Below are 15,274 nucleotides of genomic sequence, written 5' to 3' on the forward strand. Positions count from 1 at the left end.
GTCTGCTTGATTTATGCTTTCTTTTCCATAGAAAAATAAAGGTCTGTCATACACAACTTTAACAAGGTTTACCCAACTGGAAACTTGAAATGGATTTAAGAAAACAAGACACACTGGCAGAATTCTCATACACCATAATCCAGATATTGGCAGGAGTGAGGAACATCCTCTTCCGTCACATCCGATTGCCAGTTCTGGCCCCAAATCCTGCAGTGTTTAGTCACAGCGATAGGCCCTCCTTGCAAATAGTCCTACTCATGATCATGATGCATCTTGAGTTTGGTTGGCTGTCAACTCAATACCCTTCCAAGACATCTGTCTGAGGGTGAGCCTCTGACATGGAGCCAACTTCAGTTTTTATTTCCTTCTCAGGCTTGTTGGTATTGCATCAGTCAGACTGAGCTGAATTTTGGTTTTAATAAATTTAGTTATTAATTTTCTCATTTCTGCAAATTGGTAACTCACAAACCAGAGGTAACCTGAAAAATCCAAGTCTTAAATAACCACAGCTTCCAAATACTGTAAATTGATACTGCCTAGACAGTGTGTTTGGATAAAAGTGTGGTCATCTACTGGTTAGGGCAAAACTCATGTGAGACAATAGGAACTAAGAGAGCCATTTGATTATACCTACCATAAGTTAGCTCAGACCATTTGAAACAACTGGCCCAGAAAGTCAGTAAACATTACAGGTTCCCAGAATATAAGGAAGGTCTGCTCATCTTTTGTCAGATCCCTAAACTATCCAATATCTCTGTATATTGGAGAGGATAGCACTTATTCAAAGGTGTTCAAATTGCTAGGTTGATTTTGGTTTAAATCTTTCATATGTAATTCAGTTATTAGCATAGAGAAAGAATAATCACAATTATGGAGTATGCTGGATCACAACACACCATTAATTTTAGGCAGAACTCATGTGGGACTGATGTTCAAAGCTTAGGAGCTCAACTTGGACACTTGAAGTAATCTTGTGAAAAACCAGTAAACTTACCTTATGTCATATATGTTCCCATATAGATAAGGTGCTGGTTCTTCCTTCAATAATACTAGAGAAACAGGGTATGGTCTGTTACTCAGATCAGTAGTTCCAAAGGATTGTATGTCATTAAGTAGAAAAATCTTTTCATTATTTTGAAATGGCCGGCATTAAGTGCAAGTTATGCTTGTGTATTGCAGATCATTCAGATTAATTACATAAAACCATGAGTACTTAATTAACTACAGGCAGTTCAATCCAGTATTTTTCGAAGTTACATACCCATCAAACAGGCATAAGAATATTTCCAGTGTGTTTCATAGGCTTTCTCATATTTCTGAAAGTTCTTTATGTATATATTGCCCAACTGTTAATAGAATCTGAAATTCACACCTTCAATCAGAGCTGCACTCTCATGCCAGAATAGCTCTTGACTGAAGAAAAATGATTTAAATTAGCCACACAATCAGAATCTAATGCAATACAGCATTTTTAATAAGAAAACAAATAAAATAAGACTGGAAAAGGAATGATATCCAACACTTTGATTCATTGGCAAGGAGATGAGGTAAAATAAACATAACAAATCATAAATCACAGGGATGTCTTTCAAGAAGATGATCAGTGTGAAGAACTATGGGAAAAAGCATTCTCAGCCTGTATTGATCAATCCATATAAACACTAAGGTTCCTTTAGGATCTTTACTTTTCCCTGACAAACCAATCTATTTGTGTCAGGTTCCTGACATAAAAAATATAGCATCCAAAGATAAGTGTTAAGATCACCCCATGTACACCACCAGCACATGCTTCTTCTGCCCCCTGCATCACTCCTGTACAAAGAAAACTCACCCAGCTGTAGAAACAGATGGAAATGTGCACACGGACAGTGAGGACCAACAAACTGTCTCTTACTCGAGTGATTTGATCTCTTCTTGCAAATACAAAATGTCTGAGGAGACATTACACTGAAATTTCCATGTATAAAAAATGCAAAAAAAGAAACAAATCCACCACTGATGATCCTTGGAACAGCTGGTGGTTTCTACCAGTTAGTCCCCAGTGGCCAGCAGTCGCAATTTGTGACTAGTCTTGTCTTCAGACATCTCAGGGCAACCAAAATGTGACAGGATGACAGATAGTCCTTTCAATAGATACTGACAAACAAATTAGTGCAAAGATGCTTTTCAGAGCATACCAGATGTGTTGAGTTCTATCATATGGAACAAGGAATGAAAAACTGTCTACGTCCCATCTGTGCTTTTTCAGTAATCAGTGATGCACTTGTTGTGGAGTACAAGGTACAGTAAACTTTTGGACTGGGTTTTACATGTGAAACAAATAGAAAACCCCAGGTCTTGGCCTTATCATCATTGTATAAAGCTTTTATATTAGCAAGAATACCTAAAATGCCTGGTAGAGGGATCTTCAGGAGTTAGAGTATTGTCCTGGTGATTAATTGAAAAATTATGCAAATACCAAAAGAAAGGTTTATGTAAATGAGAATAGATTGCAAAAATGCACTTTGCTTCCGATCGTATGCAGGGCTTTTAGCCTGTCATAAAAAGCAATAGGTTAAAGAATTGCCATTTGGATTTACACCGTTTCCTCTCTTGGGGCTTATCTGTCCTCAGACTGTTAACCCAGATTTAATTCAAAGAGACTGCAATTGCAGCTGCAAGAGCAGCGTTAAAATGGAAACAATGAAAAGTGAGTACTCTCTCGGCGGGTGATTGAGAGGCCCAGGGTATGGCACCACATGCATTTCTAGCCCACTGTAAATGAAACCAATATCTCTCAGGAAAAAGAGCCCTTTGTGGGGGCTGTCCTTCCATTGAGAACAAAAAGCCTCTGGCTTGGAGTAGGAGACGGGGGAAGGAAGAGACGCATTAGCATATGACAAATATCTATAATAATAGAATGTAAATATAAGGAGCAGGAGGTGTAGTCCAGACCCTCAGTGTAGGGCTGAGCTTTACCCATTTTTAGTTCCTTTACCTTAGATTGAAATGTTGTGTGTTTACCCCACAGTTTCCAACCTGAAAATCATTTCTTGACAGCTCACAGCTCAGGGGTCACTTTTGACTCCCAGTGTTACCATCTTCTGTGTCCTGACCAGGCCTGATTGCTCTCATGAGGATGTGACCTGGACCTCACGTGGAGACATGAGAGAATGTAGACACTCTGGCCTACATCCCATCCCAAATGAGGCCTGGGCTGCAGGATCTCCTCTCAGCACTGAGGTCTGCATTTCAGCAACTCCTTTTCCTGCCTCTCCTCTGCCCATGTCCAGGCACTCCAGGAGGCAGCTGTGCTTAGGGGATGTGCAGCCAAGTCTTACAGGTCATCAACATCCTCTTTACATAAGTCCAGGACACCAGAGGACCTCTACTCTCACTGGTTATTTTACCTGTGGCTACTATATATGCTCAGTCTTTTCTCTGTAACCACACTCAGTCCTACAGACACTCAAGCTCCCATCTCTCTCCCACCACGAGGCTCAGTCTCCCTTTCTTCTCTCTGCCCTCCCTTTCTCCTTCTGCTCTATTGCACAAGCACCTTATTATTTTATGAGAAATATTCTCTGAAAAATCCATTTTACTTTCTCTTTCTTTTTCGGTTGGTTAGACAATTATTAATCCACCTCCTTTTCATAAAATAGCCACAGCCATAATAATAAAGTCAAAATATGATTTCCCCATAATATAGTATAATCTCTCCCTTTTCTTTATTCCTTGCAGATGGTACACCTCTTAGCATAAACAGCATGTTAGAATACTGATTCCAGATGCATAAAATACGTACAAATCTTCACATTTTCTCTCTCCCCCTGAACGAGTGTGTGTATATATATTATCCTTGTCATTTAATTTTACCAGCTTTTCAGTTTGATTTCTCTTTTAGGACGGCACAGACTTGTCATAATCCATCTGGGATTTTATTCTTCATCATACAAAAATGTTGCTTGAAGGCCAGTTTTTACTTGGCATTAAGAGACTGAAGATCAGCCTAAATCAGAGTATTATAAACCTCTTATAACAAAATCCCCATAGTTGTAAATGTGTTGTCTCAATAATTAGATAAATATACCAGACCACTTGTTACCAGACTAGCACAGGAACTAATTACATTATTTCCTGTGACTGCATGTGATGTGCCAATTCACCAGCAAAGAGGCTCCAGGATCTGTCTATCTTCTTCTGAGATTGTTGTAAATAACTCTAGTTCAAAAAGAGGGTTACAACAAAGGCTCTACTAGACTTAAAAGGCATTTAAACAAAGGAATCTAGGAGTATGCTGTGTGAACTGAAGGACAAACTGGATGTATTTTGCATTGGTAGGTGAGGGGGGTTTAAATTCTCATTTGATCATTTACAAAAACCTTCTGACTTGATTGCGCAATGTTTTCTCTTGTGCTTAAATTTCATGCCACAGATTATTAAAAAATGACTTTGTAGTATTTATTTTACTTATCTACCGCAGCCAGGCTGTGCTTAACCATAGATTTTGCAAATTATTAAATTTTAAAAGCAATTTTTGTTGGATTTTATACTCCAGTTTAGTCTGAAGGGATGTGCACCTCCAGTCCTATCCCTGAAGCTGAAGTGCTTTGATTCATCTTTCATCTGAACAGCTTTAGAAGTGCATGTTCTGAAATGTAAGACATAATGATAGTCTCCAGTGTAATGCTTAACTAACTGCTTGTTAGTTTTAACATTTAACATATCATGAAAAATAACTAGTTTCAATAGGTTATCTGAGCCATAACAATGCTCAGCATAATTCATTCAGTCAGATAACAAGAACTATTTTCAAACATAATGAGAAGCTAATAAAGGTCACTATGCCTACAAACACATATATATCACTGTTAATTTAACAGTACCAATGCTAAATGCATGTATTTCAAGTACAAATCTCATTGGCTGAAACTACTTTATGTTAGAAGAAGGAAGACAACTGAATAAATCTTCAGTATTTAAATTAAAGCTAGCCCAAGTGATAAAACTTAAATTTAAGTGAGGAATCAGACTCGTACTAGAACCAGACTAGACTCTAAGAAACCTGAATTACCCAGGTGTAAGGTCTAAAGTTTAAAATAAGATCTACATTTTCCTAAAGTTTGAAATTGAAATCCATTTTCTCTGTTAAATTTAAGGGCAAAGCTGAGGGGTTTGCATGTAAGTTTTGGTGCTTTCTTTTTGGTTTATGTGAATAGATTTCCAGAAAAATATCAACACTGAGGATATTGTTAGACTTCTCCTGTAAACTGAACCCCTATATGAAGATGGGAAATCTGAAACTCTAGTATTGAGATTAAGAACTGTTTTTAAAATTTTATTTTATCACTGCCTAGAGGACAACAGCAGCAAATCTCTTCAATGCTCCGTGCATTGAATGCAAACACAGATTTGGGATTTACTTGGGTTTTGCCAGTATGTTGATATCAATGACTTTGTGATGAATTTTGCTGCCAAGTGAGATGCATTATGGCATTTCCTAAGTCATACAGGTGCAGCAACAGAAACAAGAGACAACTGATATTCAGCAGATAGATTCTGTAAATAATTGCTAAATGTATCAGAAGCAAAAAGACTAGAAAATATTTCATGTACAAACCTCTGTTCTAGCTAGGTCCATAAAAAGAAACTAAAATGCTAAGGTCTGGAGGTGCTCCATATTCTGATTAATGCCAGATTTCAAGGTGAAATTGTTTTAATTATACAGAGCATGGCAAGATTAGTATATTTAGTGTTGGCCTCACCGGATTTTGTTTGTTTGTTTTCTGGTTGATTGCAAAATTGATGCAATTATTTACATGAGGATTTTTTTTTTAATACTTTTTTTGTGTGCCACAGAGCAAACAGTAAATCCCCATCATCCTCCTGAGCGGCCTGTCAGAAAAGGGCAGCATGCAAGAAAGAGGAAACGTGGCTCTAAACTGTTTTGGGACAAGCTATGATATTTTCTGGTCTTTCAGTAGTGTAGAACAGACCTTCAAAAAGAAAATCAACCCTGTGAGAAAGGAAATCCTATTCTTCTAATGAGCTTATAGGCAATATCTGGGATAGCTGTGCATCTTAAATCAAAATGGGATTTCTTTCTAAACATATATTCTGTGCTGCTTCTTGAAAAGCTACCATTTGTCTAGATCTACTTCCTTCCAGATCTGTGTATGGCCCTGATTTCCCTTCTACAAGCCTCATCATAATGGCTTTAAAATTTAACCTGTGACGTGAGTCTTCCAAGCCTTACTCCTCAAAACAAATATGAAGTTTTTTTTTGGACATGGGGAACCCTGTTTCAATCATGAGTGTCTTAGCTGGATGCCAAGGACTCTGAGGTGTAGGTGGGTCCAGTATGTATTTAGGTTTTTAGAAGCTAGGATTTACAAACTCTGTGCTTATGTTTAGAAAACCACAAAGGTTCCTGTAAATGTGTGTGAGTCTGCATGTAAAGGTGATTGATACATACACTCTCTCATAGACATCAGCCATAATAGAGATAACAAGGTTGCCCACAAGAGTTGGTAAACATGTGCTAGAATCCTTTTGGATGACCTTGGCTCTGTTTTGTAGGTGGGAGGCAGCTTGTGGAAGGGATTTGCCAGGCTGTAGAGGATTGCATGCGTATCCACAAGAATTGAAGATACGCAACATGGCTTTGAAAATTTCGGAGCATCTTTTTTGCCAGCTTTTTCTGAGTCACACCTTGAAACCAGCTTACAGTATCTTTCCACTGACAACAGTGCACACTGAAAGGACAAATCTACACAAAGAGCTATAGATAGCAGCATTGAAATTAGAACGTTACAGAAAAACCTCTGTCAGCAGAGTCCTCGAAATAACAGAATGACCTTCCTCTATACTTAAAAATACGTGTTGTCTATTTTAGGTCAGATATCTTTATTTTCTATTAATTTTGCCATATGTAATGATGTTCCTACAAGGAGTGATGACAAGGTGTTTTGGGTTATGCCCAGCCTGAGTCAGAGTTTGTCATTCGCAAGAGAGTGGAAGCCTTTGGGTGTGACCCCAGGGTGGCCATTAAAAAATGAAAAATATTCTGGCCTATAAGATATATTTCTAACTATGTTTTCAGAAATAAACATGTCCCCAAGAGGTGCCTGGGACTTCAATGATATGATAGATGAAGTTATGGCAAGTGACGCACGTTTGAGAGCCCTGTTCTGTTGAACTCTGAATGCTGTGGCACCTTTGCCTGCAGATGTGTCATTAGCAGTCAGATTTCTTCTGCAGCTCATTCCTAAAATCCCTGCTAACTAACCATAAAAATAACACCCTTTTTCCAGAGGGGTCTCTGCAGATAAACGCAGCTGTTACTTCTGTACTAACACACCAGGTTTTTATCAATCTGGCACCAGGAGTTGTTACAAATCAAAACAGTCAGAGTGGGGTTCATCTCATCTAACCTTAGTCATTACTGTGCTAAGCATCAAGCTGACCAGGTGAAAGACTCTGGGACAGCCAAGATGTTATGATTTAGTCTTGTGAGACTCTCTGGTTTTATTCACTAGAAAAGTACATCCACTGCCATTCGTCTGGAGCAGAAATCACATCTCCTTTTGCAGGGTAAAAATCATGGGGTATTGCCCTAACTTACCCAATGGATTCAAACTGTGGATGCAGTTATGCAGTCCAGACCTCTAGACTTCTTCAGCAGCAGCCTGATAAGTGATATGCCAAGCAAAGGCCTAATATGCATCTGTTAGAAGTTTTAGTGTACTTATTTCAGTTAAGAATTCCACAAGCTAGAATTTGCATTTTTTATTAGTTTATTAAGAGATTTGGAAGCAAGTTTTACACTTTAAATATATCTGGGTTAAAAAGAATCGTGAAAATGTTCTTTTTCCAACTAATTTTTTGTGTGTAAATCACTCCATCACTGTTTTTATTTCTGTCAAGACACTAAGCATATGTGTTAGGAGACCTTTGTTACGTGACTGAAAAATAGCTTTTGGTAACCTTATTGGGTGACTGGAAACATATTACAGTAGAGATTTGTAAAGCAGTTCAGGGCACTTCAGGGATCAGTCATCTGCAAAAGCACTGGAAAACTGCAGTTTGCCTTAGGTGGCTGGTTACACAGCATGAGTAGTGAACAGTCGAAACAAATAGTTTGCATAGGCTGAAATATGTTTGCAAAGTGCATTTGAGCAAATTCTACTGACAAATATATTTGGAAAAATCAAAGTGATACAAACAGAAAAACTACTGAACAAATTTGGTACAAATCACTCTCTCAGCAGCACACATTAGCTAGACAGATCTTGAGCTCTACACATGTCAATGGCACAGACCTCAATCTATAGCCTGATCCACCTTATAGTATCAGGGCCATATGGAGCATGACTTTATGATCTTGTTGTCCCTTTGGGGTGGAGGGGGAAAGATATGGACTTGCTTTCCTCCATTTCTTGTTGAATTGAGGAAGTTCATTTCTCGCTAGTAAGTCATTTGTGGAAGTGGCAGAGCTCACATCGCAACTCTGAAGTTTTGTCACTCAGGGTCAAGGAAACGAATTATTAGATTGTTTGTATTGAAATCATCAGCATTAAACAAGTACCTTTATCCTGATAACTGTCTATAAAGCCTGGAAGCAGAATAGTGGAAATGGATTTCTTCCAATAAAGCTCTTCACTGGAGATTTACTCTGTGGCTACTTCTGGAGACAAACTTTCACCTTTTCATTCTCCATCTCTCTCTCTCTCGGTCTCTTTTGTTAACAAATATGAAGCAAATCTATCTTCTGAAGCTCAGCCAAGGCCCAAGTTGTTCAGTTTTGTTAGAACAAATGCTCCTGAACATTCTGAATGCTCCTGGACAATCAAGTGCCTTGGAAAAGTTAATATATACAGTTGCAATGTCTTTAGCCACGGCACTACAGATGTGACTCCCATAACTCCAAATATACCCCACTTTTCTGGATTCTGAATTTGAACAATGCTACACAACTGAACAAATCAGAGCACAGCTTATTTCTAATAGTGAAAATTGAGATTACAATTTACGTGTGACAGCATAACAGAGAACCATCCACCCGCAGAATGTGAGGCTGCAGGCTGGCCCCACCAGGGTTTGCTCAGATGACCCCCACAGCAGCATGAGCTCTTCCCTGTCCTGGTACTTGCTGCCAGATCCTTGGGGGCCCATTCAGCAAAGAGATCACCTATCAGCAAACGGGTTGTGCTCAGAACAGTGATCCAGGGGGTAGGTGTGTTCCTGTGCCACTGTGTCTTCTTCAAGGTGGTCAAACAGGAAGTCACGTGGTGGTTGCAGTTCACAGTGTCTCTGCTGTGTGTCACAACCCAGTATATTTTAATCAATAGGCTTGGAAGCCAAGCGAGGCCTTGTCAAGCATGGTCATTAAGTGTGTGATTGCCGCAAGGACTCCTATTTTGGGTGGATTAGTACCTTCCAGTGGCAGTGGGGAAGAGCAGGACTACTGTTGAATATTTGTTACTATTTTTCCTACACTGAAAACTCACTAGTCTAATTTGAAGGTTAAAATGTATGTACAAGAGCATTAAAATATACATAGAAGTGGAACTGTATGTGCAGGTAGCCAGGCTGTATTAACAGTCTGCTGACTGGGAGGTCCCTGAGGGCTCCTCCCCATCTGCTCACATCCTCTCTAGGGCCATCAGTCCCAGTCCCAGGAGCTCCAGTCTCCAGCTCTGACACAACCCTGCTCTGGATAAACGCAGTAACTGTGTCACACAAGGGTCTGCCCTCACTGCCATCCCCATCTAAGATGTGATCCCTGTTCCCATTTCCTCCCATGAAAGACAGGGTTTGGACATCAGTCCTCAGAAAAAAGTCCCAAACGGAAGGAGTCCCTCCCAGTGACTACAAGCTCCCCAGGCCCTGAACAGGAGTAGATTTTGGATACACTCCAGTCTTCAGTGTTTATTACTGACTACTTTCATCAAAACCACACTAAGGTGGCTGTCACCTGCGTGCCCCTTTTTGAGGTATCTGATGCTTGATGCTCTCCAAACCTAAATAATTCTGTTAGGCTCTGACACAGGGTTACAGGTTCCACTTTGGAGGCCACAACCTTGTGCCTGTGTATCTATATTTCTATACCTCCAGCTATAGGTATGAGCCTCAGCCACCTTCTGACACCATGTTGTGTCTACACCTGGTGCCATTATTTTCCCTTCTTCTGCCACCTTGTGTCTGTGTTTTCATAAGAAAACCCAGATGCTAGCCAAGGAGGACATTTCACAGAAGCAAGTGTGAGAGATCTGAGGATGACTATGGATTTGTCTGACCAAATGTTTACTTCTATATCTGAGCCAGGCACATGGGTTTCCCTTTGTAATCAGTGGAGTTTAAAGCATGAGTGATCTTATCCTAAAATTCAACTCATGATTATTAGAGTTTGCCAGCAGTGGCAGAACAAATGGTATATAGCACCAAAAGAGTAAGGTTTTGCTGACAGTGAGTATACCCAGTTCTGTAGTACTTTAAGTCCTGTAAAGATGTATTTTATTTTCTGGTGGTTTAGGATAGGGCTGTAGTCATGTTGCCCAATCAGCACACCTCTAGTTTGTCAGGAGTTCATTAGCTATGGCAGAGACTGAGATCTTTTGCATCAGTGAAGTTCAAATAACTCCTGCTTCACCAGAAAAGAGGATTTTCTTTGTTGCTGCGGAAGGAGGAAAGATGGCTTGTATGAGGGAATAAAAGATGTTGAATTCACATGACTAATGGAGTTAGATACATTTGAGAAGTGTGAGCTATACATTTTTCAGTAAAGGGCCCCTCTCCTCACCAGGATTTTCTGTGCCGGAGGGAAGAAAGTTACAGATTGCTTTGCATTTTAAAATGAAAGAACAGAATATGGGAGCTGTTGTATAATCTCTTACTGAGATCAAAGGAGAAGGGAAGTAAATGTGTATGTACTTTTTTCTCTGGTGCTGCACCAGCTATTTAGTAGAACTAATGGAGCCTCCAGTGTAGAAGAGATTAGCCTCTTCATCTCTACTAGCTGTAAAGGGTCCAAAAGGATTAATATTATTAAGAGTGAATTTCAGCTAGAAAGTAGGAAGGAAATTCTCTCTCCCCTCTTCATCTTTTAATCTTTGTTTCCAGAAATAACTCTGAACCATGAATTTCAGCCTCTCACCCATTCTTTTTGGTTTTTCCCCTTATTATTTCTTAGTAGAAACAGACTTGGAAAGATCTAACACCCCTGAGAAGCTTTGGCTTCACTGAATTTTTGACCAGTTTGCGTGAGAACTGGAAAGGCCTAACAAGACTGAATAGTCATGACAAGTTTATAGGATCAGAACCTTAACTGATTTAAGTGTTATTCCACTGACCTCAGCTGGCATGACTCCATGGATGTTCATGGAGTTCAATAAAGCCACAGATACTCACTCCAGCTGAGGATCTGACCCGTGAAATTATGGAGTCTTATCCAAAGCAAACTGAACTTGTGTCATGAATTGGTCTTCAAGGGAAAATAATTGCTAATTCAATGACTCCCACTGTTTTTATTGCAGCTGCTAGTCATTCTGCACTGCAGAAAATCTTTACTTTTAACTGGTGAACCAAGAGTTTCTGCAGCAGCTTCAATATACAGAAGATCAGAGGTACAGAAGTGTATACACAGTCCTCCAAAAGATAAGCCCTAGGATCAATTTACGAAACAAAAGTGAGATACTCAAAAGAAACCTTTGCAGCTAGACATTTTGCCTTTTTGTCTTATTAGCTTTTCTAGTAAATGGTGAAAAAAAATCTGAAATCCTGGTTTAGATGGGACACTTTTGGACATTTATTATGGTATTTATTCAATGATGTAATTTTTTGGACATACAGAGGATTGTCATAGTCAGGGTTAATTTTGTGTAGAAACATCCTGAAAGAGCTCACTGGGACCTGTTCTCAGTACACCAAAGCAGTAACCCTAGCATCTGTATTGATGCTGTAGAACTATCCAGACAAATTAGTCCTTAGAATTGCAGAATCTGAAGAAAGTAAGCAAGCAACCTGCTCAGGAGGTTACAGCCCTTCTGTTCCTCTTGGCAGCCACCAAAGGGAGATGAACAGAAAAGAAACGATAAAAAGTAAATGGCATTTTCCTGCTAAGCTAATCAGTTCTGTTTGAGAACAGGGGGCTGAGCCAACTGCAAATCAATGCACTAAATCACTTTAATTCTTGTGTGTGTCCTGCTGCCATGGCAGCTGCTAACAAGGGAATAAAGAAAACTGTTATTGGATATTTAGTAGACTTTTTAAGCGCTTGTGTAAAATAACATATTTTATTTAATGCAAAGTTATAAATGTAATTGGAGTTTATGGACATTATGGCAGGGAAGAGAAGAAAAAGATTCCTCTTCTGTCTGCACAAAGAGCTGGTTTATGTTCCCAGACTATCTTTATCAAACTCTGTCTGCAGTGTTAAAAAGCAACTTTTCTGTTGGATTTTAATACTTCATCATTTTATTAAGGGGTAAACACTGAGATAACAGTATGCCTGATATTTCACATGGCTTTTAACATGTCCAAGTTACAGAACAAGGCTAACACATACTTACTTTAGGATGAAATAAATGCACTTTGATGTGAAAGGCTATATTGACTAAGTCTTCACTGACTATACAGAAAGACTACAGTGGCTGTTTCAGATGTGGATATACAAAAGCCATGTGTAGATTTAATCAGACGATCCCACTTAAGACAACAACAACTGCACCCAGGGGATTTATTCAATGATGTAATTTTTTTTTCCTATTCTTTTGCAAATAATTCTCAATTCTTACTTGTCCCTAGCTGTGACTTGGACTATCCAGTCCTGTGGTAAGTTTCTGCAAGTTTTTAGTAGTGTTATTTATATAACGGTTTCAGTTGGAAAGGACCTTAAATATCATCTCATTTCAACCCCCTTTCCATGGGCAGGGACACCTTCCTTTGTTAAATGGTTTGTGAGGAGGTGGCAGTTTTCCAAGAAAGCTCTATTTCTGCCACATTCTCAGAATTTTCAGTGCAAAGTAGAGGACTCACATCCCTGAACTCGCAGTTCGAATCACTGTTGCCCATACAGAGCAGCCCAACTTCGTCATCATTTAAATCATCAATCGTGGCTGTGCAGTGAAACGCTTAATATAAAATACCCACAGGCAAGCAGTAGACTACCTTCTCTTTAATTACATCAATCCTCAATCACCCCAAAGCAATGCCATCCTTGGAAGTACTAACTCTGACAGGTAGTACTTCTGGGAATGCCATAAAAATGCCAGCAAAGCAGCAATGGCAAAGAAAATAAGCTGCCTCATCTTTGGAGAATTATTGGACTGTACTAACATTCAAGGGTACAATGTCAGCACAATGCAGAAAGAGTTAGATGCATAACCCCCATTATTATTGTTGATGGGAGTCAGGTGTCAGGTTCCCTTTGCATCACTCTGAAAACTTGGCCTTCATTGTAAAGCTTTAGCAAACTTTTCCTTTGTCACCACTCTTAAGGAAAAGATTTTAAGCCATTTGTGTTGGGATTGAATAAAGACTGAAAAGGCTAAAAGAAAATACTAACAAAGTAGCAGTGATGAACCTAAGGTTATCAGACTCTCCACAAGCTGTGATGGAAAGCTTAATAAATATTGAAGGCTTATGCCTTAACAGGTGAAACTGGAGCAGTTGCTTTGTAGTCAAAGGCACTGTAGTATCAGCAACAGCCAGGACAGACCCAGGGCAGCCCTTAACTCCTTTTAACTCCCACGGGATCAAATGAGAATCTAAGTGCCTAAATACTTAAATAACTGGCCTAATTAGCAGACCTGAATTCTGTCAGTAACATCTTGTCTGAGAAAGCACTGTAAATCTCAGCCCTCTTATATCACCTGGAGCTAATTTTTGCTCTCAGTAAGCACATGCATCTCAGTAAGAGCATCCCTAAATTATAATGGTGGTGCCTTTAACTTTCTGCTCACAGACAGGTTGGTTAACACAAGACTGCCTCGTGTTACCAAGGATAAATTAGGGCCGGATTCAGGTTAAATATGCATTATTATTATGGCAGTACAAGAGAGAGAGGTCATACTTGGCTTCTTACAGTAGATGAACAAAGAACAGATCTTAAAAAGCCTTTCACCACTAATTGCTGACTAGACCTTTCTGATGCAGACCATTCATTTCACAATGTTTAAGCAGGTACTCAGTTTGGGAAGGAGGGAGTTACAGTGCCAAACAGCAGTGCTGACAGGCAGTGTCTGCCCTCAGCTGGGGCTGTTTCATGTTTGTCTCATAGTCAGTTTGGAAAGAAGATGGACAGCTATATCTGCATGTGCCTTCACGGGCATTACTGCAGGTTGGCAAATGGAATTTTAAAAGAACTAAAAGAACTTTTCGTGTTGAGGTGAAGCACATTGTTATGCCCATGTTAGGTGATCCAAACTTTACAGTGAAACTATCATCTTACAAGGTATAAAATAAGTACTTAGTTGTTCATCCACACTACACCTACTCAAATATCTTCTTCAGTTTCCCCATGTAGCAAGTCCTAGTGTTTGCAGTTCTTTGAGTGCCTTCAGTGGGAGCTCTGTGAGCATAAAGGAGACTTGATCCCTCTTGAAGTAACACATCATTCTGTTCATTACCCAAAGCTCTGTTAGGATCAAGGACTGAAACTCTCAAAAAATGTGTCAACACTAGAACCTTCTTTCTGAGGCTACATTGCTCAGGGAAGCAGGACATTTCCCACTGCACCATATAATCCAGCCACAGGCATTGGTAACACTCATCAGAACACAGATCAAGATTTCCTGGCAAGGTAGGGTAGAAATCATGTCTCCTAACTTTGGACATCCACGAGTTAGGTTTTTGAGTCTAAATCAATAGTCCAGGTCCAAAGTAAAATCAGTAGGCATCTTCTGGGAGTCATTTATTGTACTTATCTCAGGAGGCATTTATTTGTACATGTTCATGCTGATGAAATCAGTCCCTCCTAGGGTTGTTCAGTCTTTCTTACAGCAGATGGTGGCTGAACTTGGAGTCAGAGTTTGGAAAACTTAAGTTTGGTTTTAACATCTCAGCCCCACCTTACAATTCATGTACCTGAGTGCACTGCTGGTTTCAGAAGGTGACAAACCATTTCAAAATCAGGTAGTGCAGCACAAAGCTTTGTATCCTCTATGTCCTTCTGCATGCAGAGTCCTACTGCCTGCAAAGGCAGCCACTTTGCCTCCCCAACCTTCAGCTTCACCAGCTCCAGGCATTCTTTTGAATACCATTACTAGCTTTGGTGCTCTTACTCTGGCATAGACCA

General features: G+C 39.6%; 1 protein-coding gene across 2 annotated transcripts in view; it reads left to right on the plus strand.

Moving 5' to 3' along the window:
• Positions 1–15,274, plus strand: part of ADARB2 (adenosine deaminase, RNA specific B2 (inactive)) — a 306,308-nt gene that overhangs the window by 172,935 nt on the left and 118,099 nt on the right. Inside the window, exon 1 of one of the 2 annotated variants that reach the window (XM_027648540.1) lies at positions 5,906–5,910. The exons of the other annotated variant lie outside the window; for it this stretch is intronic. The gene's annotated coding sequence lies outside the window, so the exon portion shown is untranslated. Of the gene's footprint in view, positions 1–5,905; positions 5,911–15,274 lie in introns of those variants that run through there. 2 annotated transcript variants of the gene reach the window in all.

This window comes from Corapipo altera, unplaced genomic scaffold (assembly GCF_003945725.1).
Source record: "Corapipo altera isolate COAL_440 unplaced genomic scaffold, ASM394572v1 47, whole genome shotgun sequence".
NCBI lineage: Eukaryota > Metazoa > Chordata > Aves > Passeriformes > Pipridae > Corapipo > Corapipo altera.